The sequence below is a fragment of the Carettochelys insculpta genome, chromosome 10 (assembly GCF_033958435.1).
Source record: "Carettochelys insculpta isolate YL-2023 chromosome 10, ASM3395843v1, whole genome shotgun sequence".
In the NCBI taxonomy this organism is placed as follows: Eukaryota; Metazoa; Chordata; order Testudines; family Carettochelyidae; genus Carettochelys; species Carettochelys insculpta.
This window is the reverse complement of record NC_134146.1, coordinates 13,767,501-13,779,087: the sequence shown is the minus strand read 5'-3', so window position 1 is coordinate 13,779,087 and position 11,587 is coordinate 13,767,501. Positions and strand designations below refer to the sequence as shown.

General features: G+C 44.3%; 1 long non-coding RNA gene across 1 annotated transcript in view; it reads left to right on the top strand.

The window, feature by feature from the left end:
• Positions 1 to 341: 341 nt before the first annotated feature.
• LOC142018478 (uncharacterized) overlaps positions 342 to 11,587 on the top strand; it is a 23,172-nt gene continuing 11,926 nt past the window's right edge. The window contains exons 1-2 of the long non-coding RNA XR_012646833.1: positions 342 to 410; positions 1,498 to 1,554. This is a non-coding gene — a long non-coding RNA (uncharacterized LOC142018478). The remainder of the gene's footprint in view (positions 411 to 1,497; positions 1,555 to 11,587) is intronic.

Here is an 11,587-nt window from a genome sequence, read left to right as displayed (position 1 = left end):
AGCAGCTGTTTTTCTCTATTTCAAATTATGTTGCAGTTATGAGGCACTACCTTGAACAGCTCTATGTTAGCCCATAACAAATTGATGTTAATAAAAATAATTAGAGTCATATTAAAAAATCTCAATGACCAATTCACCTAACAAATTCAGACTGTTTTTTTGGCTCCTGAAAATTATTCTTAGTGAATTTTACATTATTTGCATTTTTGCACTGAAGTTTTTTTTACTCTGCAGATTGATCAAATATAAATTACTGCGCTTCCCTAATAATCTTCATTGTTTAATTTCAGTGTTCTGAAGTTGGCTTTTGGGAACCTGTTCCCCTCCTGTGTCAAACAGCATCACATTCCATATGGAGTATAACACTCCAAATACAAATGTTTCCAGAGCATGCGTAACACTGCTTTCATGTAAGCAAAGCTCATTTACTTGAATGATGCATAAATGGGATGTGAATGAAATCTGAGCAAAACTCATTTGTAATCAGATTGAATCATCATGGGAAATTCTTTGCTATATAATCTCTACTCAAATAACAATGAATATACGTGCAAGTATCAGTCCAAGCTGTGCTATCTAGGCTGCTAAAAAGCTTAGGAAGGCAAAGTGGAGCCCTCTGTAACACTGAGGTATATTAGTATGGCTATGTGGACCTGCATGTTATGCCAATAAGACTGCTCCTTGGAGCTAGCCCCCACCCACCTTTCCCCTCTTCAAGTTACCTCCCTAGCACAGACTCTTTGTATCTAAAGAGGCACATTCTTTCCTCCTTTAACCCGCTAGCCATAGAGCTCCGCCTAAAGCCAGGCATTCAAATGTATTTCTTCCTATGTCCTGGTTTGGACCATCTTTGGATGCTGGTCATGAGAGGTGATGAGATGAGGTGGTTAGAAGTCCAGTCTGTCTCATTGCTGATCCAGCCTTGGGGTCGCCAAGGGATAATCAGCACGCTGAAAGTACAGTTATCTTTGTCTACATCTGCTCACTACTGTGCAAATAAGTGATGGTCATATAAACATCACACTATGCCAGAAACCCACAGACCACTATACTCACCTACATACCTCCAGCTTCCACCCAGGGCACACCACACGATCCACTGTACACCGCCAAGCACCAAGGTACAACCGCATTTGCTCCAATCCCTCCGACGTGTCAGTTTCCTCTTGGGGGTAATAGTATTTATTGATCAAATGGAAACCTCAAAGGAGAGTTGACCCTCCTTAGCACAGATCCCAGGACCCAAGTTCAAAACCTGCTGCAATCCCCGAGACGGAAGAGTGCCGCCCGGTACGCTCTGGACTCTGCTAAGGCCTCCTGGAGAGAGGTGGCTAGCAGACACAACGAGACCAGGACAAGGGTTAAGTTTAAAACAAAGTAACTAATATCTTTATTGGATAACACAAACTAGATTTAAAAAGGTATCAACACTAATACATTTTATCAGTGACTAAAAAACTTACAATTAACATTGTTTCCTTGTTGTTTCCCAACCAGTGTTTGAATTTTTTATTGTTCCAGAAGGCAAAAAATGGATTAGGATAATAAATAAAGGTAAGTTTGTTTGGGTATTTAAATCCCTGTTGCTCCCTTTTAAAAGGAGGGGTGAGGTCGCTAGGCCTCACCTCCTACCTGGGGCAGGGTGCTGGCCTGCCCCAAAGGGGTTGGATCCTTGGAGGCAGTCGGGACTGTTCGTCTTTGGGAGGCCCCCTACTACTCTCAATAGGCCTAACTACATAGGGTCCTGGGAGGCAATTTTCTCTTCCTCAGGCCACTTATAGGTGAACAACAATGGGAGGCAGGGAGGCTGTGCCTACACCTGCAGTATTTCAAGGGATAGGTAAGAGGGTGAGAGGGTAATGTGGGTAAGGGAGGTTAAACCTTCTCCTTATAACAAAAATTATAACATATAAAATCCTACTAAAATTGCTATACTTAAATATTAACAAGTGACTATTAATTAAATGTATACTCAATTAATAAATATTAACAGTATTCACTATTAATTAAATGTGCCTCAGTATGTGTGTGTGTATATATATATATATATAGGTAAACCCAGCCTGGGCTTTTAGGCCCAGCCTCAGGGGTCAGGCCCCCAGGAGCTGCCTCTCCCCCGTCAGGGAGGGTACACAGCAGGGGAGCTACCCCTGCTCCCTCACTGAGGGTCCCAGTGGCCCAAGCTGGTCGGTAGAATAATGTTGGTATTGGTGTGGCTTGGTAAATGAATTACGTGTCTAGTCCAGTAGGTGAGTCTTGTCCAGTAGATGGGTCTTGTCCAGTAGGTCGAGTACGGTTAAGATGGCGGCCTCAGGGTTAGGCGACCAGGTACTCAGTACCCATCTTGCGGCGGGTTAGTTCGCCACCTGGTCGCTGTCCCACTGAGGCAACTTGCTGCTCCCTCAAAGCGCTATGCTGACAGAAAAAGTTGGGAGCACAGGCATCGTGGTAGGCTGGCGGCACTTTCAGTGATTTAGCTCAGTGATTTCAGTCAGTGATTCAGCTAGGTGTGTTCAAGCTCTTCACTCCTAAGAGCTGGCCTCAGGGACTGGTGGACACTGCTGTGCAGCCACACCTCCCTGTCCTCGGCCCCCAGAATGGTGGGCGAGCTCTCCTTACATAGCATGATCTCATGAATAATTCATAGCCCAATTACCATACTTTCACAGTTCTCAGTCAGGTCCTCTTGGGCTTAGAAGGTTCTAGAATGTCAGGTGTTCACCCAATCAGAGGCCATGATTCAAACACCTGTTTATAGAATATTCATGAGTTCAGGTTGCCGGGGGAGCTAACTGTCAAAAGTGACCGTTGGTGACCGTTGATAATGCTGCTAAATGGCAGCCTGTGACAGTTTAGGATTTCATGTGTCTGCACTGATTTTACACAGCCAAAGGCATGTAATCCCTGGCCCATGGGGACGATTATGTCCACAGGTGTTAAAAATCCTGACAGGATGGAGACAAACACCTACAAATGGTCAATGGCTCAATATCTGGATGGCAGTCGGTTTCAGGTGGAGTGCCCCAAGGCTCGGTTCTGGGGCCCGTGTTGTTCAACATCTTTATTAATGACCTGGATAAGGGGCTGGATTGCACTCTCAGCTGTTTGCAGATGACACTAAGCTATGAGGAGAGGCAGATACGTTGCAGGGTGAAGATATGATCCAGAGTGACCTGGATAAATAGGAGGATTGGGCCAAAAGAAATCTGATGTGGTTCAACAAGGAGAAGTGTAGTGTCCTGCACTTGGGAAGGAAGAATCCCAAGCATTGTTGTAGGCTGGGGACTGACAATCTAAGCAGCAGTACATCGTAAAGAGACCTCAGGGTTATGGTGGATGAAAGGTTGGGTATGAGTAACAGTGTGCCCTTGTAGCCAAGAAGGCTAACGGCATATTAGGGTGCATTAGGAGGAGCATTGTGAGCAGATCTAGAGAAGTTGTTTTTTCCCTCTATTCAGCACTGGTGAGGACACATCTGGAATATTGTGTCCAGTTTTGGGACCCCCAGTATAAAAAGGAAGTGGATGTGCTGGAGCAGGTTCAGCAGAGGGCAACAAAAATGATTAAGGAGCTGGAGCACATGACCTATGAAGAGAGGCTAAGGGATTTGGTCTTATTTAGTTTACAGACGATAAAACTGTGGGGTGATTTAAGAGCAGCCTTCACCTTCCCAACATGACAAGGGCTGGCTGGGATTGCTTAGGTGCGGTTGATCCTTCTTGAAGCAGGGGGGCTGGACTAGATGACCTCCTGAGGTCCCTTCCAGACCTATGATTCTATGATGACCTTTATCAAGCTTTCCTGAAACTACAATACCCACCTAAGGAAGTGGAGAAACAGCTTGACAGAGCCAGACATGTACCCAGAAGCCACCTGCTACAAGACAGGCCCAACAAGGAAAACAACAGAATACCACTGGTCATCACATACAGCCCCCAGCTAAAAACCTCTCCCACACATCATCAGTGATCTACAACCCATCCTGGACAATGATCCTTCACTCTCACAAACCTTGGGATGCAGGCCAGACCTCGCCTACATACAGCCTACCAACCTTAAACAAATTCTCACTCGCAACTATAGACCACACCACAGTAAATCCAAATCTGGAACAAACCTTGGTGCCAACTCTGCTCACATAGCTACACCAGTGACATCATCACAGGACCTAACCACATCAGCTGCACAATCAGGAGCTCATTTCCCTGTACATCTATTAATATAATATAGGCCATTGTGTGCCAGCAATGCCCCACTGCAATATATATTGGCCAAACTAGAAAGGCTCTACATAAAAGAATAAACGAACACAAATCAGATATCAGGAATGGTAACATACAAAAACCTGGAGGAGAACACTTCACTCTCCCTGGGCACTTGGTAACAGATTTGAAAGTAGCCTTCCTGCTTCAAAAAAACCTTAAAAAACAGACTCCAAAGAGAAACTGCAGAGCTGCAATTCACTTGCAAATTTGACACCATCAACCACAGATTGAACAGAGACTGGGAGTGGCTGGTTAATTAAAAAAGCAGTTTCTCCTTTCTTGATGTTCACAACTCCACATTAGCTGCTTATAATGGGCCAGATCCTGCATGACTGAACTGACCTTGCCAACTCTGGCCCTCCTCATGTCTGGGATTCCCTTCCTTTCATGTGCCTATAAATTTGACCCTCCTCTAGAACCCCCATTCGTGCATCTCCTGAAGCAGGTCTTTGCCCACAAAAGCCTATGCTCCAAAATATATGTTAGTCTATAAGGTGCCACTGGACTTCTTCCTGTTTTCACGTCTGCTCAGAGTCTAGACACAAAGTGCAAAGACTGTTCCTATCTTCCATATATCATAGCTATGAGATTAAGAGTTTGGGAGGGGACTAGTTATTTTGGGTATGCAACTTGAGAAATACAGAAGGGACCAGATTTTCAGAGGGTGGGTATTCTGCATTTTCTGATCAGTCCCTTTAAGGCTTTTCACTTTGGGCACCTGAAAATAAAGATACCCTAAACCCCTGCTGAAAATCTTAACTATTCCCCCATACCATTATTAGATACCTTTAAAGAAATGCTGTGCTCAGACTGGATTCTCTGCAACAAAAAAAATACAGTTAATGCCTTCATATCCAGCATTGTATTATGAGAATCCCCAAATAACCAGCATTTTAACCATAAGTAAATTTTAGTTACATTTTCGATAAATACAGGAAACGAAAGTACATACAAATAAATACAGTAAATACAGTATAAGTTTACAGTGTACAATACTACTATTGTTGGTAAAGTACTCCACATACATTTGTGTTTGCTTCTAATCTTGTTTTTTCTTTAGTGTTATGCATTGCTAGGTGTACCTCTCTAGTCTCCAGCATATTTGCATATACAGCAACCTTTCAGTCCCAGGGCTGCTGGATCTGAAAGAGTTGACTGCATGCCAGTCAAAGCAGAGATCTTCACTAGATTGTACAATGACCATCTTTCTCTTCACTTCACTTGAGCCTACCAGCACCATAGCACTAGTCTTTTGATATAACTGAAATAAAGGTGATGGCTTTCACTTGAGACTTTGTCTCAACATTTGTTTTGGTGAAATGTCTCGGCTTCTCACTGACTTTTTACCAATGAAGCAAAGGAGGAATAAATATCCTGTGCGACTGTTTTGTTTCACTGACTTTCTTTCTTAATTGCTCTTCCAACTGGAAGTAATCAGGGAGCTAGAGGATGACTGACCTTTATTTATTGCTGGAAGGAACCCAAACTCACACAGAATTTGTAAACTGGAGCAAGCTCTGGGATACATCCTCAGATATTTGATGGCGTCTCCTAATAGTAAGACAGCATTTCTATAACACTTCTCATCACTTTACCATCTATAATTCTCCCAGCAGTCATGAGGTTATTACTGTCCCTGAAGCTTGTAATGCATTCAGCTAGTGGAAAAAAAAATGTGACAACATGAATGCTGCTGCTAACATTTCAGCAAACTCACCATACAGCAATGCCAAACACATCCCTTCCTCCTCCTCCAACCCACCACAGGTTTGGATCTAGGTGTGCTGCGTCCGAGTCAAATGCATGAATTTTCTGTGTCCTAGTGCGCCCCAGCATAGTAAGTCCTGTCTGCAGTGAGGCAGCACATACTCAGATAAACAGAACCATTTCCTATTACAAATTTGTTTTTAATGTTTGTTATGGAAGGTCTGTAAAGAGCAAGTTCATGAGACGCATCCTGATCTCTCTTGGTTCCCCTGCTGTTCAGCCTGGAGCTCATCATTTGGCTCGCTGCTGGATATTTGCCTACCAGCAGACTGTCATCTTTCCCCTCTTGAGAGCATATTCTGTTGATTTCTTGTTTATTCAGCTTGTCAGAAGGTGGGAAACACCCCAGTCCTCACACTATTGCAGTAATACTATTCCTTATTGGGTGTACCTTAGGCAGTCACCCACATACCCTATAAACTATTGAACTCAAAGGCTGTGTCTGCACTGGCTCCCTGCTTCGAAGGGAGGATGGGAAGTAGGGCGTCGGGAGATTATTAATGAAGTTTTGCAGAGTAAAGGGACTTTAAAGTACCAGCGGGTGAGCCGCGGCTACACGCGAGCCAGCACATCGAAGTTTAACACTTTGCAGTTGCCACGGGAGAGAATTAGCTTAATGAAGTGCTGCATATGCACCGCAGCACTTCATTAATAATCTCCCAACACCTTACTTACCATGCTCCCTTTGAAGTAGGGAGAGAGTGTAGACAAGCCCAAAATAGCATAGGTTGAACCATTTTAAAAAAATGTTTGGCAAATACCATATTGAAAAAATTGTTTCAGGTTGCAATGGTTCACAATCTGCTCCCTTTGTCGGGGTATTATGTATAGCAGTGGTTCACAATGGTCCAGCTAATTCTGTTGGATCTCTAGATGAAGCATGGTTGTAGTTGTGCTGGTCCTGGGATCTTAGAGAGACAAGGAAGGTGAGAATGTATTTTATTTCACCAACTTTGGTTGATGAGAGAGACAAACTTTTGAGCTTACACAGAGCTCTTTTAGAGAAAGGAGCAAGCCTGGAAAGCAGTAGATGTGGCATATCTTGACTTTAGTAAGGTTTTTGATACTGTCTCACATTCAGTCTAGATGGAATTCCTATAAGTTGGGGAAATAACTGGTTGGAAAACTGTTCCCAGAGAATAATCATCAGTGGTTCACTGTCGGGCTGGAAGGATATATTGAGTGGTTCCTGCAGGAATTGGTTCTGGGTCTGGGTCTGTTAAATATTTTCAGCAATTATTTTAGTAAAGAGGTCGAGAGTACATTTATAAAGTTTGTGGATGACACCAAGCTGGGCAGAGTAGCAAGTGCTTGGAAGAACAGGCTTAACATACAAAATGATGTGAACAAACTGGAGAAATTGTCTGAAATACAGGAGGGTGTAGCTAGACAGAACTGCTCCCGCCTTTGCTCTACTCCATCTTGCCTTCCCTAGGTGCTTCAGAGCATGAAAGGGTTAAAAGGAATGGCCCAGCCCTAGAATGCCCGAGAGTGCAGATGGGCTTATCTTAGCCACCGTCTTTGAAGCTCCGGAGCAAAGCTAAGAACAATGGGCTAACTAACAGCCGGGCCTCGGACTGCCCTTGGCTAACTACCATCAGTTGATTCACCCACACGGTCCCAGACAGGAGGAAAATCTCCAGCCCATTAAGAAACAAATTGCCCTCAATTGTCTACCTCATAGGTGTGAACTACTCCCTTGAACTCCCTGTGAGAACCAGCATCAGACAGTTTAATTCAATTGAAACAAGGAAGAAGCCTACGTGACCCAATAGGTATAAAAGAGGGGTCCGGCAGACCCCCTATTTGAGCTCCAATCATCTTTCCTGCCGGACAGGAGGGTGGGGGTCTCCCCAGGTCCCCGGGGATGCCCGACTCCTGGAGAAAAAGGGACAAAGGACTTCTTCCCAAGGGATTGAGAGAGAAACTGGCCAAGCCACTTGGTAACGCAGGGGTGAGAATAAGACCTGCTAGGTATTTTATTTTTTTCTTTTGCGTGCATTTAACAAGTATAGATCTATGAATTAGCGTGTATGCTAGCTATTTGTAATCAAAGTATAAACCTTGTAACAATTGTAACCACAAGAGCTTAACTCACTAGGTAAACAAACAAACATTGTAACAATAACAGAGTAACTTGTTAGATAAATAAACAAAGTAATTGATCAAGTGGTAACATGACTCCTCCTGTTACTGTGCAAACCCAACACAAAACAAAGAACCCAACTGCTCTCAGCCTGGTCACTGGTGGGCTCTGCCATAGACAAGGGCATAAGCGGCATCTCACCTGGCCATTGGCTAACAGAGGGTCATGACATTCACAAGGGTTCAGTGTTGCAAATGTCTGGACACATTACATGGGTGGCTAGGGCACCTCGTGGTGGCTCCAGAAGCACTGCATGGTGGGGGCTACAGCGCCTCGCACTGCATGGTGGCAACGGCAGTGTCACTCTTCCAGCTACACAGCCTCACAACGCCCCACGCAGGTGGCTGCGGTGTCTTGTGCCACATAGGTGGCTACAGTGCAGGGGACGATGAGCCACTCGTGAATAAATAATTCAGGAATGTTAAATTCACGAATGTTATGACCTGGCTGTGTACAGAATGAAATTCAATACGGACAAACACAAAGTACTTCCCTTAAGAAGGAACAATCAGTTGGAAACACAGAAAGTGGGAAATGACTGCCTGGGAAAGAATACTACAGAAAGGGATCCAAGATTCATAGTGAATCACAACATCAATGTGTGTCAAGAGAGTAACATCGCTGCGTAAAAAGTGAGTATCATTCTGGGATGTCTTAGCAGGAGCATTGCAAGCAGGACGCATGAAGTAATTCTCCTTCTCTGCTACATGATCGTAAAGCTTCAGCTGGACTATTGTGTCCAGGTCTGGCGGCACTTCTCAGGGAAGTCCAGCTTTCTCCTCTGAAAGTTCAGAGCAGAGCAAAAAACATGATTAAAGGTAGAAAACACAAACTATGAGGAAAGAATGAAAAAAAATGGGTTTGTTGAATGTGGAAAAGAGAAGACCAATAGGAGACATGATAGCATGATAACAATTTTCAAGTACATAGGAGCTGCGTCTACACGTGCACGCTACTTCGAAGTAGCGGCACCAACTTCGAAATAGCGCCCGTCGCGTCTACACGCGTCGGGCGCTATTTCGAAGTTAACTTCGACGTTAGGCGGCGAGACGTCGAAGTCGCTAACCTCATGAGGAGATAGGAATAGCGCCCTACTTCGACGTTCAACGTCGAAGTAGGGACCGTGTAGACGATCCGCGTCCCGCAACGTCGAAATTGCTGGGTCCTCCATGGCAGCCATCAGCTGGGGGGTTGAGAGATGCTCTCTCTCCAGCCCCTGCGGGGCTCTATGGTCACCGTGGGCAGCAGCCCTTAGCCCAGGGCTTCTGGCTGCTGCTGCTGCAGCTGGGGATCCATGCTGCATGCACAGGGTCTGCAACCAGTTGTCAGCTCTGTGTATCTTGTGTTGTTTAGTGCAAGTGTGTCTGGGAGGGGCCCTTTAAGGGAGCGGCTTGCTGTTGAGTCCGCCCTGTGACCCTTTCTGCAGCTGTGCCTGGCATCCCTATTTCGATGTGTGCTACTTTGACGTGTAGACGTTCCCTCACTGCGCCTATTTCGATGTTGGGCTGAGCAACGTCGAAGTTGAACATCGACGTTGCTGGCCCTGGAGGACGTGTAGACGTTATTCATCGAAATAGACTATTTCGATGTTGGCTGCACGTGTAGACGTAGCCAAAATGTTGTTATGAAGAGGGGGATAAATAATTCTCCTTAACCTCTGAGGACAGGGCATGAAGCAACGGTCTTAAATTGGAGTAAGGGAGGTTTAGGTTGGATATAAGCAACAGCTCCCAAACCGTCAGGGCAGTTATGTGCTGACACACATTACCCAGGAAGGTTGTGGATTCTCCATGACAGAGGTTTTTAAGGCCAGGTAAGTCAAACTGTCACTTTTTTCTGTGATTTTTTGCCTTCTTTTCTTGCTTCCATAGCTCATGTTTGTAGGCAAGGCTGGGACACACATTCCTGAAACATCTGTCTCAGGAATGTTCCACCTGCTAAATTATCAGGTCAAGTGTTCGGCATTTACCATCCAAATAAGTAAGTTATTAAATAAACCAAACCTGTGAATCTGGTGAGAGCTGCCCAGAACCTGGAAGGACAAACACTGATTATGTTGACATGATTCATGCAGCCACCATGAAAGTGTTGTTAATAGTTAATAGAGATTGATTTTCTCACTGAGAAGCATGCTTGCTTCTTGCAGAGATGTAGTCAAAAATACCAGATCATATTACTGCTATTTATTAACTCTGATTTTGCACAGAATACAATTAATACATTTTCATGCAATAGGTGAGGACATTAGCTCTTACTTTTTGTTAGGAAACAAAAATACTTCTGGAAATTACATCTGAATTTTTAATTAAGGTGAGAATTTCACACCCATTTCAATGGGAACAGTTCGGATTTTGACCTTCCCATTCTGAACAACTCACATAGGTTTCCCACAAACTTGCTGATAAAATGGATTCAGGATTTGAGTTAAGTTCCTATTTCTTCTCAGTTCATTGCTCAAGAAGCTAAATATGTTTTTTTAAGCAGGAATGGCAAGAGTTAACGGTTACTCTGTAGCGAGATGAGCTGAAATTCAGCATTTTTAAAAACTAATTGAAAAAGGAATAAAACCCAATTGCTTTCAAGGGATAGAGGGGGGAACAGGGAGAAATGAATTTTCTAAGGAGGGTCATAACATTTGTTTTCTAATAGGGTCGTTTTCTATTAAAAAAAGTACAGCCTTTGAATTGCAGATTGATGGTGCCGATGGGAAGCTTTGAAGTAAGCACCCCACTTCGACATTCCCTTACTCCCACAGAACTAGATTGGAATAAATGAATGTCGAAGTGGGGAGCTTGTTATGAAGCTGCCCCCATCTACATTGTCAATCTGCAATTCAGAACTTCTAAATGCGCCTGGCTGCCATTATGCTAATAAGGTGCTGAATATGCACATTAGTGCGTCATCAGCCTCCTTTGGATTGCCTCATTATGTAGAAGCAGCCTACGTTAGCCACAGCTGTAGCTGTCCTCTTGAACTCTGTGTGGACGAGGCACCATTAGAAAAGGACACAGCAGCACCCTACAAGAGCATGAGAACAGCTTCATAGAATCCTAGAGCTGGAAGGGATCAGCAGGATCAATCCCCAACTAAGTCATCTCAGCCAGGACCATGTCAAGATGGGACTTAGAGACCTCTAGGGATGGAGAATCCATCACCTCTGTAGGCAACACATTCCAGTGCTTCACCATCCTCCTGGTGAAATCGTTTTCCTAATGTCCACCCTATTCCCCTCCTTCTGTAACTTCAGACCATTGCTCCTTGTTCTGCCATCTGTCAGCTTCCATTCATCTATAGCTTGCCTATCACAAACCTTAAGATGTGGTGGCCTCCTTCCCCACATTAACTTCTATGTGAGGCTTCATAGCCTCTGCAAGAGACATGGCGATTGAAAGCAGTAGCTGGAATATCA